Source organism: Juglans regia, chromosome 15, assembly GCF_001411555.2.
Source record: "Juglans regia cultivar Chandler chromosome 15, Walnut 2.0, whole genome shotgun sequence".
Lineage (NCBI taxonomy): Eukaryota > Viridiplantae > Streptophyta > Magnoliopsida > Fagales > Juglandaceae > Juglans > Juglans regia.
In genome coordinates, this window is record NC_049915.1 from 2686915 (window position 1) to 2699836 (window position 12922).

Here is a 12922-nt window from a genome sequence, read left to right on the forward strand (position 1 = left end):
GGCAATCAGTGCTGCCACGAGCATGCAAGAGTTTGCTGTGCCCTTCATCCACTTTTCCCCATTCTGTTGTAGTCCTTCATGGTTCTTCATAAATTTATCCCTGGCCCAGCTAGGTGTTTTTTCTTCTTGTCTATTTGTGATCTCGTTCACTGGCTTATGAGATGACTTTGGCACAATCTTTTCTTCTATATTCGTCTTGTTCTCAAATGACTTCGGCACGATCTTTTCTATCTCCTGCAATAACCAATTACTTTTAAGTTAAGAAATATTGAAAGGGGTGACCATGCAATATATATATATATATACACACACACACACATATATACACACATACAAGTGCGATGAGAAGAAAATTAGAGGTTGACATGATATTTAACATTCGTACGTACGTACTTGAAACCACAACTCTCGTTGCATTTGAAGGGCTGCTCCTGATACAATATTCAGTCAATCTGAAGAAGGCAACTCTCCAACTAAGTGCAGCATGATGTTGCCCTCTTTGGCATAAAAGCTCGCAAGGTTGCCCTTCAAAACACCTATCTCATGTATTATATTAAATACACGCTCTTGTCGATGTTTAATGGCATAGTGCAATAAAGTTACACATATTTCTTCGTCAAATTTCCATACGAGATGGGGATGAGAGCGTAAAAGTATAATTAGAAATTCAACGTTCCCTACTTTTGCAGCTTCAACAAGACGTCGTTGCATATTATAGCGAACCAAAATTGACGAGAAATTGTCATCTCCAAACTCTTTCCAAACGCGGTGAACTAATTGATGGGCTGATGCTTGCATCATAGCTTTGTAGCATAACCGACCTCTGAAACCTAGTTATGATTCAGAGAAGATCGTCTGGTTAAAAAGAAATATTCATTCTATGTATATGCCAAAAGAATATGAATTAATTAATTATTAAATTCATACATTCCCATCAACCTAGCTAAACATTTAAACTTTCTTATGTCAAATCGTTTAGGATGATATTCTAATTAGTTCTTATAGTGGATCATTATTTCATTAATGCTTCAACGTCATATCCATTTTATTTGCCAATATATATGCTTCTTAATTTCTGGTCATGAGTTTATAATTATGCTCGATTATAGTACTTACTGCAGATTGCACTACAGTTACTGTTCTGCATCAAATTTTGCATGCGAGTATAATTTCAGAACTTAGCGTTTAACAATTTATTCTAAGATCTCAAAGATTAACGTCTTCAAATTTAATTAGTGGTTATTTTGATATGTTACATAAATATCATATATATATGCAAGCTAATACTAAAAGGATGATCTATACATTTAACATTTAGTAAAACATTAATATAATATGGCCTCCTATCTACTTCCCAACGTCACCTGGGGTATATAACTGTATATGAATCATGAACAACAAAATATGAGATAACTTCCTAATGGCAGCAGCAGTCTACCACAACGAAGAAGGCACACATGATCTCTATGCATGAAGTATGAACAACAAAATATGAGCGAGATCATGCATAACCCGTCTGTAGGAGAAGCACATGAAGCAGCCCTACTAGCCGTCAAGGAAGCTCAAGCCAAGGGGATCGATGGAAAACATCATTCTAGAAGGTGACTGGATCGCTTGACGTTATCACTGACAATAATTCCAGCTTTTTGACAATTTTTTTTTTTAAGAGTCGAGGGTCACATGTCAGTGGCCCCCTCCCCATTTTATTAAAACCCCTCACTTATGGCGGAGGAAAGCCATATCAACAGACCAACTTAATTGAAGAAACTTACAAAACCCAAAATTCCAAAACAAACCAACCAAAGAACCAATTCAAAAAAGAACTCCAAACTAGCTCGCTGAACTGCAATGCAATGTAAACTAGTGCCAAAAATCACAACGCAAAAAGCCATCCAGGAACTAGCAACGCAAAGAAGGCAGCCCCAACCGATCTAACTTCAAGATTCCTCTAAGCAGACGAGGAAGCTCTCCGAACTGCACCAATGTCCTAGAGCCCAACTCCGTAGCCAAGTGAGCTAGATGATCAGCTCCCGCATTACCTTCCCGAAAGACATGCCGAACCACGCATTGAATCAATGAAAATTTCTCATGAATCTCATCCCAATAATCCTCAAGGTACCATATCCCACATTGCTTTCTCTGTAGCCAATGTATATCCAAAAGTGAGTCCAATTCAACTTCCACTTTCCTTATGCCAAGCTCCCTACAGTGTCTCAACCCAAAAAGAAGAGCCATAAGTTTCGCCGAATTATTCGTACCATGTCCCAAACTCGTCAAGAAGGCCAAAACCAAATGACCATCATCATCCCGTATTACTCCCCCCGCCCCCATCTGGCCTGGGTTTCCCAAACAACTTCCATCCACATTCAGCTTATACCACCCTTGTGTCGATCTCTTCCACCTAACGACAACCACCCGTTTAGCTTTTGGATCTTTTACTGGAATAGAAAAATCGGCTAAAACCTTTTCATCCCCCACTAAGAGCTTCTTACCAGCCTTTAGCTGAATCCCTATCCATGCCACAGCCGCCTTTATTGAATGTCAAAGTGACTCTACCGACGCCACATAACCTTCCATGCGTGCCTTGCAACGCCAAAGCCATAGAGCCCAAGTTAGAATAGCAAGCAAAAGACCAATTAAATTACCTTTTTGTGAGGAGCTTGAAGCATGACAGAACCATAACTCTACTTTTTCTTTCCAAGATCGAGAAGGATCAAAAGGAATGCCAATTTGCACGGAAACTCTGCACCATACTTCCTTTGCAACCATTCCAGTAGCCAAGACATGATCTAGTTCCTCAACCCCCCCCCCCCCAACACAACATTCACACTTTGAAACCAATGGAATACCCAGTTGCCGTACACGAGCATCAATGCTAAGACAAGCATGAAACGCCTTCCACATAGTAATCGAGTACTTCTTGGGCAACGCAGCATGCCAAACCCATTCAGACCAATGAACTTGCAGCTCCTTGAGTCAAATACACTCCCACGCACTCTTCAACGTAAAACCACCATTCAAGCTTTGAGGCCATACCAAGATGTCCGAACCTGCCTTATACGTACCTAGGCTATCCAGAATTGCATCAGTAGTCTTTTCACCCACCAGGCTTCGGATCATTCCCACATCCCAATCATCATCAATCCTGCAATCTTTGACCTGTAAATTAGGATTTCCAATTATAGGGACTACATCTACAAGAGGGCCAATACTCAACCAATTATCATGCCAGAAAGAAACCTTCCCATCGCGTAACTGTCATTTAGAGTTACTAAGGACTTGTGGCATGCAGTGCATAATGCCCTTCCAAAACCAAGTTCCTCTTTGTTGTCCCACCAAAGAAATATGTAAATTCTTAACATATTTTACTCTAAAGAACTGCGCCCACAAAGAATTACCAGTCAAAAAATTCCACACAAGTTTCATCAAGAGGGAATTTTGCACTTCATCCAAATGATGTAAACCCACTCCACCCTCTCTAATTAGCTTACACACTTTTTGCCAAGTGAGCCATTTGCGCTTGGATTGTCCACCCGAGGACCTCCAGAAAAAGTTACTCATGAGATTACATAATTTATTCAAAACAATCTTCGGAGCATGCACAACCGAAAGTAAATGAACTGGCATACTAGCAACCACATGTCGAAGCAAGAGAATCCGAGATCCATTAGAGAGCAAACGAGTTTGCCATCCCCCCAACCTATCCCTTATGCAAGATATCAGGTCGTCAAAATGACACAATTTTAATCTGCTAGAGACTAGAGGAGCTCCCAAATATTTCAGTGGAAAGGACTCAACCAAATAGCCTGTCAAACGCAATAGACTCCTCCGTCTAGCAGCAGACATATTCGTAGGAAAAAAAATCGATGACTTCTCCTTACTTACTACCTGTCCCGACCAAGCCTCATACGTTCGGAAAATATCTCGGATCGATTTAAGGGAAGACCAACCTCCATTCACAAAGATCATAATACAACAAATGCAAAATTAGTGGTGCACCTCAGGGGTGATTAAATGGCTGAATAACTCCATCCGCAAAACCTTTTTTCAGCAATCGAGATAGAACCTCTTCCACCAAAATAAATAAATATGGCGAGAGGGGATACCCTTGGCGTAAGCCTCGACCACTAGAGAAGAAACATTTAGCTATTTCATTCATCACTACAGAAAACCAAGGGAATTTAATACACTGACTAATAAGCCCACAAACTCCACTAGAAAATCTAAAAGAGCTCATAACATGAAGCAAAAAATCCCAATCAATGCTATCATAAGCTTTTGCCATATCCATTTTAATTAAAACATTTTCTTCATGAACACGCTTATTAATTTGGTGAACCATCTCCTGGGCCAAAGCAATGTTCTCAAAAATGCTACGTCGTAGAATGAAAGCACCTTGTTCAGGGCCAATCAACCTACACAAAATTGGAGACAGCCTCTTAACCAGAATTTTTGAGCACACCTTATAAAACATTGAGCAAAGGCTTATAGGTCGAAACTTTTCAAAACCAATAGGATTTGGAACCTTTGGGATTAATACCATATAAGAGGCCGTATAAAACCTTGGCAGCATACAACCTCGAAAAAAATCCTTCAGCGACGTCAAGTGCAACAATATCCTAGCATGCGCGATAAAAACCGGATCCGAAACCATCTGGGCCTGGGCTACTATCAATCAGGATGGAAAACATAACCTCTTTAACCTCTTGGATTGAAAGGAGCTGCACAAGCACCTGATTTTCTTGCTCCAAAACATGAGAAGTAACCAAAGATGACAGGTCCAGCAGTTCATGTTGTGGACGAGCACGAAGAAAATCGCCAAAAAAATTAACTGCTGCCAAATGTATTTCCTCCGAGTTCCTCAAAATATGCCCATCACTCAGTTTCATCTCATTCACCTTTGTTTTGCATGTCAGTGCAAAAAACCGAAAAAACTTGGCGGAGGCTTCCCCCTTCTCCAACCAGTTTAACTTCACTTGCTGTGACAATCTGGTCTCCTGCCTCTGAGTCCATACAACCTGCTCTTCTTTTGTAACGCCCCGACCCCAGAGGGTCCGGAGAGTTAACTCATATCACTAAAAAATCATTTCCAAATAATACTTTTAAAAATAAACCAGAATCTCCATAACATATTAACCTATTTGTTCAACACAAATATTCATGTTCCTACATAAGGGCACATCAGTGGTGTCTCATTGATATAGATAAACTTTTCCACAAGGACTAAAAATATCCAATACTCAACATACCAAAGCCACATAAAATATTAACGCTACCAAAAGACTCTCCAAAAGTCATTGTACCCTAGGGTACATAGTCTTCTATGATCCACAAAATTTGCAAGTATTCCCTATCCCTGATTTTCAGCTGTTGCATCAAAATTATCTGAAACATATTATGGAGATAAGGGTGAGTTATCAACAACTCAGTAAGCAGAGAACATATACTAGTATGCAAACATGAGCATTTACAGATTTCATGATGCAGAACAAAACACTTTATTTTCAGAATACAAAGTCAGAACATATTGTAAAAATATCAGAGCGAAAGTTCAAAATATTCTTATTCAAATTCTTTTGGCATAGCATAACTGACCACCATCGTACCAGAACATCATATCGCGTCAGAGGCCATGTTTAACCCCCGTGGTAGGGTTGTGCAAACCCCGGTAGCTAACCGAGCAGAAACAGAATGTGAATCTTCCCCTTATTTATTCTCGGAGCCCCGAGTGTGCACACAGGAAAGACCACCAGAAAACCACTTTATTTCCAAAGTGGGTGCACCAGAAACAGAACAGTTGGTACCAACCCAAACAGAAACCACTATTAGCACCCGTGGTAGGTCAAATAGGTCACCATCCACAAACCACATCCCAATTCAGAATGTCATGCCAAAAGTTTTCAGAAATCACATCATATCAGAATACGGAACACCTTCAGAACATAACAGAATTTTCAGAAAGCATATCATATCAGAGTACAGACCATCTTCAGAACAAAACAGAGTTTTCAGAAATCACAAAACATTAATTTATGCACAAACTTTCATATTCGCTCTCTTTTTCAGAGTTTAGAAGCAAAATGCAAAATAGCTCATGTCTACACCAGTCATGCCAGAAAATACTTTATTCTTAAACAGAATTTCATGAGTAATGCAGAAATAAATAACTGAGGTAGTTCAAATATATTTTCATAACAAAACATGTTTATTTTCAAAAATCAACCTTAGTCCATTTTATTTTTTATGCAAATCTAGCATAGGAACCCCGCTTACCTGGAACTCTTTAGTCTTTCAAGATTCCTCAACGAAGCCGAACAAATATTAATCGTCACCTATAAAATTACGTAAATTCTGTAAATTTTCAATCAATCACGTATTTCGATAGTTGAACCTAAGAACCTATTTAAATCCTCAAAACCTAGAATTCTAATAATTCCTATAATACCACCATTTTCTAAAGCCACCAACATCCACTTAATCAAATTCGTACCAATAAGAGATTTAATCGAGCAAGTATTTAGGCATTTGTGGAACTCAATAAAGAGTAATATTCAAAAATATCTATAGTACCAACAATATATTATAAATTAATAGAATACTTAGATTACTTTAAAAGTCTTAAAAAAATACGCCATGCAAAACTCCTCTCTTAAAAATAGGTTTACCTCTTTTTGTTAACAATATTGTTAAAATATTTTCTACACAAAATAATGTTTTATGAGACTTAAAACCAAAACTCATTTCAACATCACAACAAAAATACATAAATAAATAAATACCCTTCATCCGGAAACACACTTCTGAATGTAAAGGGATAAATTTGGAAATAACTTCAACTATCAAGTTACTACTATATATATCTATGAAATATAATATATATATATATATATATATGTACGTAAATCACTTATAAAGGAAAACAAAAACTGCTGCACACACAAAACACGGAAATCACCCAGTGATTGGCGGCAGCAGCACTTACCGAGAGATGGAGCCGCGATGGCGGCGAGCTGGGCGGATGCAGGAACTATGGTGGTGCTGCTGGGCGCCGAGGAGAGCATGCAGTGGCGAGGCCCCCTACGCTGGGCGGCGAAAGCGCACGAGAGAGGTAGAGAGAGTTCGGAGAGTGCGAGATGAGAGAGAGAGAGCAACCGAGAGGAAACGCATATGGCGGAGGGTCTGGGCTCACCGATCTACGCAGGGTGACGGGGATGTCACGACTGGCGGTTTCCGTTGATTTTATGGTGTTTTTCGGTGCAACCAGGTGCTGGTTTTGCAGTGGTTTACGGTATAGTTCAGTAAATGCCCTGTTTTTGGTGCAGGAAACAGAGACTTCTCCGTGAGGTGGGGTGGTTCTCGGTTTCGTGAGGCTGAGCAGCGGCCAAGCAGAGGTGTTACAGTGCAAAGCTGGGCGTGGAAGAGCTGTGGCAGGTGGCACCGAGGAGTTGGGGTGGCTGTGGGCGTGGCTCTGTTTCGGTTGTCTAAAGAGAGGGTTTCCGTGGCTTGCAACAGATGCTATGCAGGCATTGGGTGGCGGCTGAGGTTCCGCGTGGACTGGGTTCGGGGAAGTGGCTACACGTTGGTTTGGCTGTGGAAGTGGCGAAACTGCTGAACGCAACCGAGGCTTGCGGCTTGGTGCTTTACGGAATTGTAGGGACTGGCTGCAAGGCCACGGTTTCTTGTGTGCTGGGGCGTGAAAATGAGGGCAGCGGCACATGAACTAGGGTTGAGAAGACCTAAACTTATACATAACTATAAGTAGAAAGCAGAACAAACCTAATTAAAAAGGAAAGGATGGACGTGCATGAAATAGAACTGGCTGGACGCCGTGCGATGAAGTCTGCACCCGCTCGATCTCACGGCTGGGCTCTGAACGAGATTAATGCATTGCTTTTATCTAAAGCTTCGGGTCTCTAATCAACTAAAAGAAAAAATATATATATATATATATATGCATAGATATAACTATCCCATAAATTTTGATGAATATCCACTTGATCCATTAAAGACTTTGAAACCTAATTATCAAACTTATAAAAAAAAAATTATACACCGCCAAAAATATTTTAGGCTCAAACTCTCTTCTAAAAAATTTTACTCATAATCCCAAATGATTCTAACTAAAACTCAAAAATTTTTGTAAAGTCGCTTGGCTGGCCCAGGTGTTACATCTTTCTTAACCAAAGGGTTCAACTCGACCTCTTCCGAGAATTGGGCCTGGAGACATTCTTCTAGACTCTCAATTCGAGCCTCCAAGCTACAAATATGCTCATCAGTTCGACCAAACACTTGATGGTTCCAATCCTTCAGAGCCACTTTTAGCCCTTTCAACTTTCCGGCAAGGTGAAACAGACCTGAACCTTCAGATTGTGCTTGCCAAACTTCCTTCACCAAGGCCTGAAAGCCCTCATCCGACACCCGCATCTGTTGAAATTTGAAGGAAGAAGGGCCATACCGATAACCACCAGGTTTTAATTCAGCAAACATGTGGGCATGATCCAAGGATGTTCGAGGCAAATAACGCAATAAAGCATCTGACCACAAATTAACTACAGTTATATTCATCAAACACCGATCCAACTTGGACCAACTACGAGCCAAGCCCTCTTGCCAATTACACCACGAAAATAAATTGCCAATGGACTGCACATCCCGTAAACCACAATCTTCAATAAACCCATTGAAATCATCCATAGCCACCCACAAACGAGGTCTTCCACCACGACTCTCCTCATCCCAACGTATGACATTAAAATCACCGAGCCCTAACCATGGCTCATCAGATGGAATCTCTAGCTTTAAAGACAACCACAATTCCCTACAATCATGGTAATTACACTTCGCATAAACAACTGAAAGACTAAGCCTTCCATCATCAAGAGCCACAGAAACCGTAACATGTTGAGCACTCACATTCAAAACCGTAACCTGTAAACCCCCTCCCCCCAAAACAACCACAATTTTCCTCAACTTCCCTGATTCAAAAAACATTTCTCAAACTGAAGCACGTTCATAAACGATAACATCCTAGACTCAGTAGCAAAAGGTTATACTAACATAAGAAAATTCGGGTTTTTCCTCTTAACGAGTTTACGTAGCCTTTGCCTTGACATATGTAAATCCCGTATATTCCAAAACAAAGGCGTAAAGATCATAGATCTAACTGAGAGGGCTTGCTGGAAACCCTGGCGGAACTTCTCAAGAGCCTATTTCTTTGTCTCATTTTCTTTCTTCCACTATCATATGGGCAATCTTTATCTCTCCCTAAATGCTCCACATGCACACAATCTGGCTCTAAGGAAAAACCATCTGACACCAATTCACGTAACACGTCTTTCATCTATACCCCCTCAGAACCTTCCGAGGCAGACTCAACCACACCCTCCACCTCCATATCCCCCAAAACAGCAAAACAATTACATAGAGCAACATGCGTTGCAATAGAGTTTACCCCCTTCGCCCGCAAGCCAGAATTTTCCTCCACATCCAGGGGCATGCTACATGGTACATTATCTGGACCAATTACTATCTTCACCATGCCTGCTTCCACCTCAATCTCATCCTCTGCCTTCACATTCTCCGTAGCAACAACATTCACCCTCTCTGCCTCCACATCCTCTGTAGCAACATGGGTCACCTTCTTTGCCTACAAAGCAGAGGCCACCATCATCCCTCTATCCAGAAAAATGCCGCTTGTAACTTGTATTGGATCAAGAACTACATTCACCTCTCCCTCTTCCACCATAGCCTCCACCTCCGAAACTGGCCCCATTTTCTCCAATTCTACAACCTGACTTGGCCCAACAACAACACTGCCCCCCTTATGAAACACCTCCTATTGAGGTTCCTGCATTTGCACGACATTATTCCCAAGCTTTGGAGCCCACTACCGCACAGGCTCCTCCACCTCCTTCCTCTTCAGCTCCCCCTTCTTCCTTCCTCCATCTCGCCAATGGCATGTTTTCAAATTATGGCCCTAAGTTCTACATTGACAGCAATACCCCGACAAAGTCTCATAAACAATCTCAATATACAATCTAGTAGCTTGTAGTGGAATACCAATCTAGATCCCACGAAGAGGAGCCTTTGCTGCATCCATCTCAATACACAAGCGAGCCCCATCAGTACGAGTAGCACACTTTGTGTAATTATCTCTAATCAAGAACCTGCCTAATGGTGCAGTAATATTCTTAAAAAAAAACTCATGGTAAAAATTTAGGGGCAACCCCGGAAGGATCACCCACACTGGAACCATCGATGGCTTTGTATCCTCATTAAAATCAGGGTGCCAATGAAACCCACGATACGAGACCCCATCAATCTCCGTGGCTTCCCATGAAAGAGCCTTCAAAAAATCTTCTTCTTTCGAGAGGCGAATAAACACATTACGGGGCCAACACATAGACGAAACAACAGGTTGTGAAACCAACCCCCAGCGACCCCTGATAAACGAACGAATAGAGTCCAACGAGGGGCGTTGTCACACAAATTTCAGAACCATTGAAAACTTGAATGGAGCAGCCGAATGTTCAATCTCCTCCCTCGAGATAATGACGCATACCTCAACATCTATCACCTTTGACAGCCTCAAAGGAACATCAACCTCTGGGAGAGCCTGAGGCAACTATGCAGCCATATCAGCAAAGGTGCGTAACTGTCTAGCCGGCGCCTGAGAGCCAAGTCCCACGGCGGCGGCCATAGAGCGCGCAGCAGAAAAAAAATGAAAAAACCTAGCAGAGTAGGAAAAAGAGAAAAAAAAAAAAGAGAGGGTATTTTCGTCTGCTTATTACTAACAGCTACTCGTTAGCTTTTTGACAATAGACTAGAGGATCGGCCCTATATATAATAATCAAGGATATTGTAGCTAGATTAAAAGGAGTTTCATCTTGGTTAGCTCAAAAAGTTCACAGAAGTGCCAATGTTTGATCTGTGCACAAACCTCGCCAATTGGGTTGCTTCCTTGGACATAACAAGGAGCATTCCCACGAGACTCTCCATCATATATAACTACACCCCGACCTCCTCTTTGACCCGGCCCCTGACTTTCTTAATTTTACGTGTTCCCCTTTATCCATAAAAATAAATAAATAAATAAATAAATGAGAGGCGAAGAGAAAGGCTAGCTTCTAAAAAAAAATAGCTTATCTAATTAGATATCATCTAAAGATTTAATAAGATAAAGTGGTATAAGTTTTCATCAAATTGTTATAATTTGATGAAGTGGTATAACTTTCATCAAATTGTAATAGAGCAACTGGCCAGACAAGTGGCACAAAGTGTCAATTTTAATAAGCTAAACTGTTAAAGAAATTACGTGCTTCTTCGCACATTTAAGGCTGGGCGCTTGGTAAATTTATCTGCTTGATTAATGAATACACACACGTACACACACACACACATATCAATAGACACACACAAATAAAGTTATTAGTTTGGGTTGGAAATAAACTAACAAGAGTTTAAGCATCTTTCCCATAATGATGGCTGACTTTTGCTGCCAATTTCTGAAGGTTTTCTAGCCAACATTTCAAATGAATGCCAAAGAAGTTTCTTCTCTTCAGGATCTAATTTCTTCTGATCTTTAGCTGGCCGTGACTTTAGAGTGTCCAGAATTTTGAGCCCCATATCTGTTCATAAAAACCAGATTAATATGACCATTTTCTTTTATTTATATGTATATATAATATACATTAATTTAAATATGATATATATATGGTAAGTCTTGTGAAATCTCTATGACACACTTTTTAAGAATTAAAACATGATCATAATGAGCAGGTCAAACAAAAGGTAATGGCTATTGTAAATAATTTTGTCATTGTTATTTAAAGTAAGTACCATTTAATTAATTGGTTAATATATATATGATGAAGTTATTTAAAACATGTCATATTACAAGAATAGCAAGCATTGCTCGTAATTAATTGTCGCAATCTGATGATCACAAGTATTGATGCGTAGGACATACCATACAAATAAGTGGAAATAGTAGCGTTAAGGAGCTGCATGAGATCTGCAGAAGCCAAGTCTTGAATAGGAGTCACAGAGTATAAATACGACACCATGTCTCTATTTCCAGTCTTTATTGCCGCGTAAAGTGGTAAAAACTCGATGTGGTCCTTGGGGAATATCGATGGCAGATCTTTGTTCTTATTCACCATCACCTTTGCAATTGTTACGATTTCTGATTGAGCGGCAAAATAAAGGGCAGTGCACTTGTCTGTTTTGGTTTCCTTTTTTAACTGTTCCGGTGTCATCATTTTCACGAGTTCTTTTACAAAACGGGTGTGTTTTGCAGCTGCAGCATTGTGAAGAGCTGTCCCTTTCTCTTCTATTATGGGGGCTTCAAGGCAGCCTGGATAATGGTTCTGGATAAAAGCTTTAGCAGCTTTCCAGTCATCTTCTAGGGCAACTCGAAGGAAAGGAGCATAAAAGGCACGAGATTGAGATAATGAGCTATCACCCTCTTCCATTATTTTTCCTTGATCTTTTCCAAGAATATTGAAAATTAATTACAAGAATTAATATGATATTACGTGTGTATATATGCATGAGATGCTTAATTAGGTGAATAGATATACATAAATTAATTTTCTATATATGTCGAAATACAATATTCATGCATATACGCAATATGTGATATTATTGATCATGATTTTTCAGCCAATATTATAATTAGGAGGACTATCGAAACTGCTAACCTTCACAGTTGGAAATTGATGAGGTAGCTTAGCTTCGGAGAGAGTACTGCGTGTAGTACGTACGAACTCCAAGTAAATGAGGTTTTTGATACTCTCAACCTTCCACGAGAATTTTGCTACAAAGTGGATGATATTTATAGGTCGACGTCTGGCCACCATTATGTAGCGATCATTATCATAATTAAGACTGGATATATATTAAAATGACTATATTGTCCAAA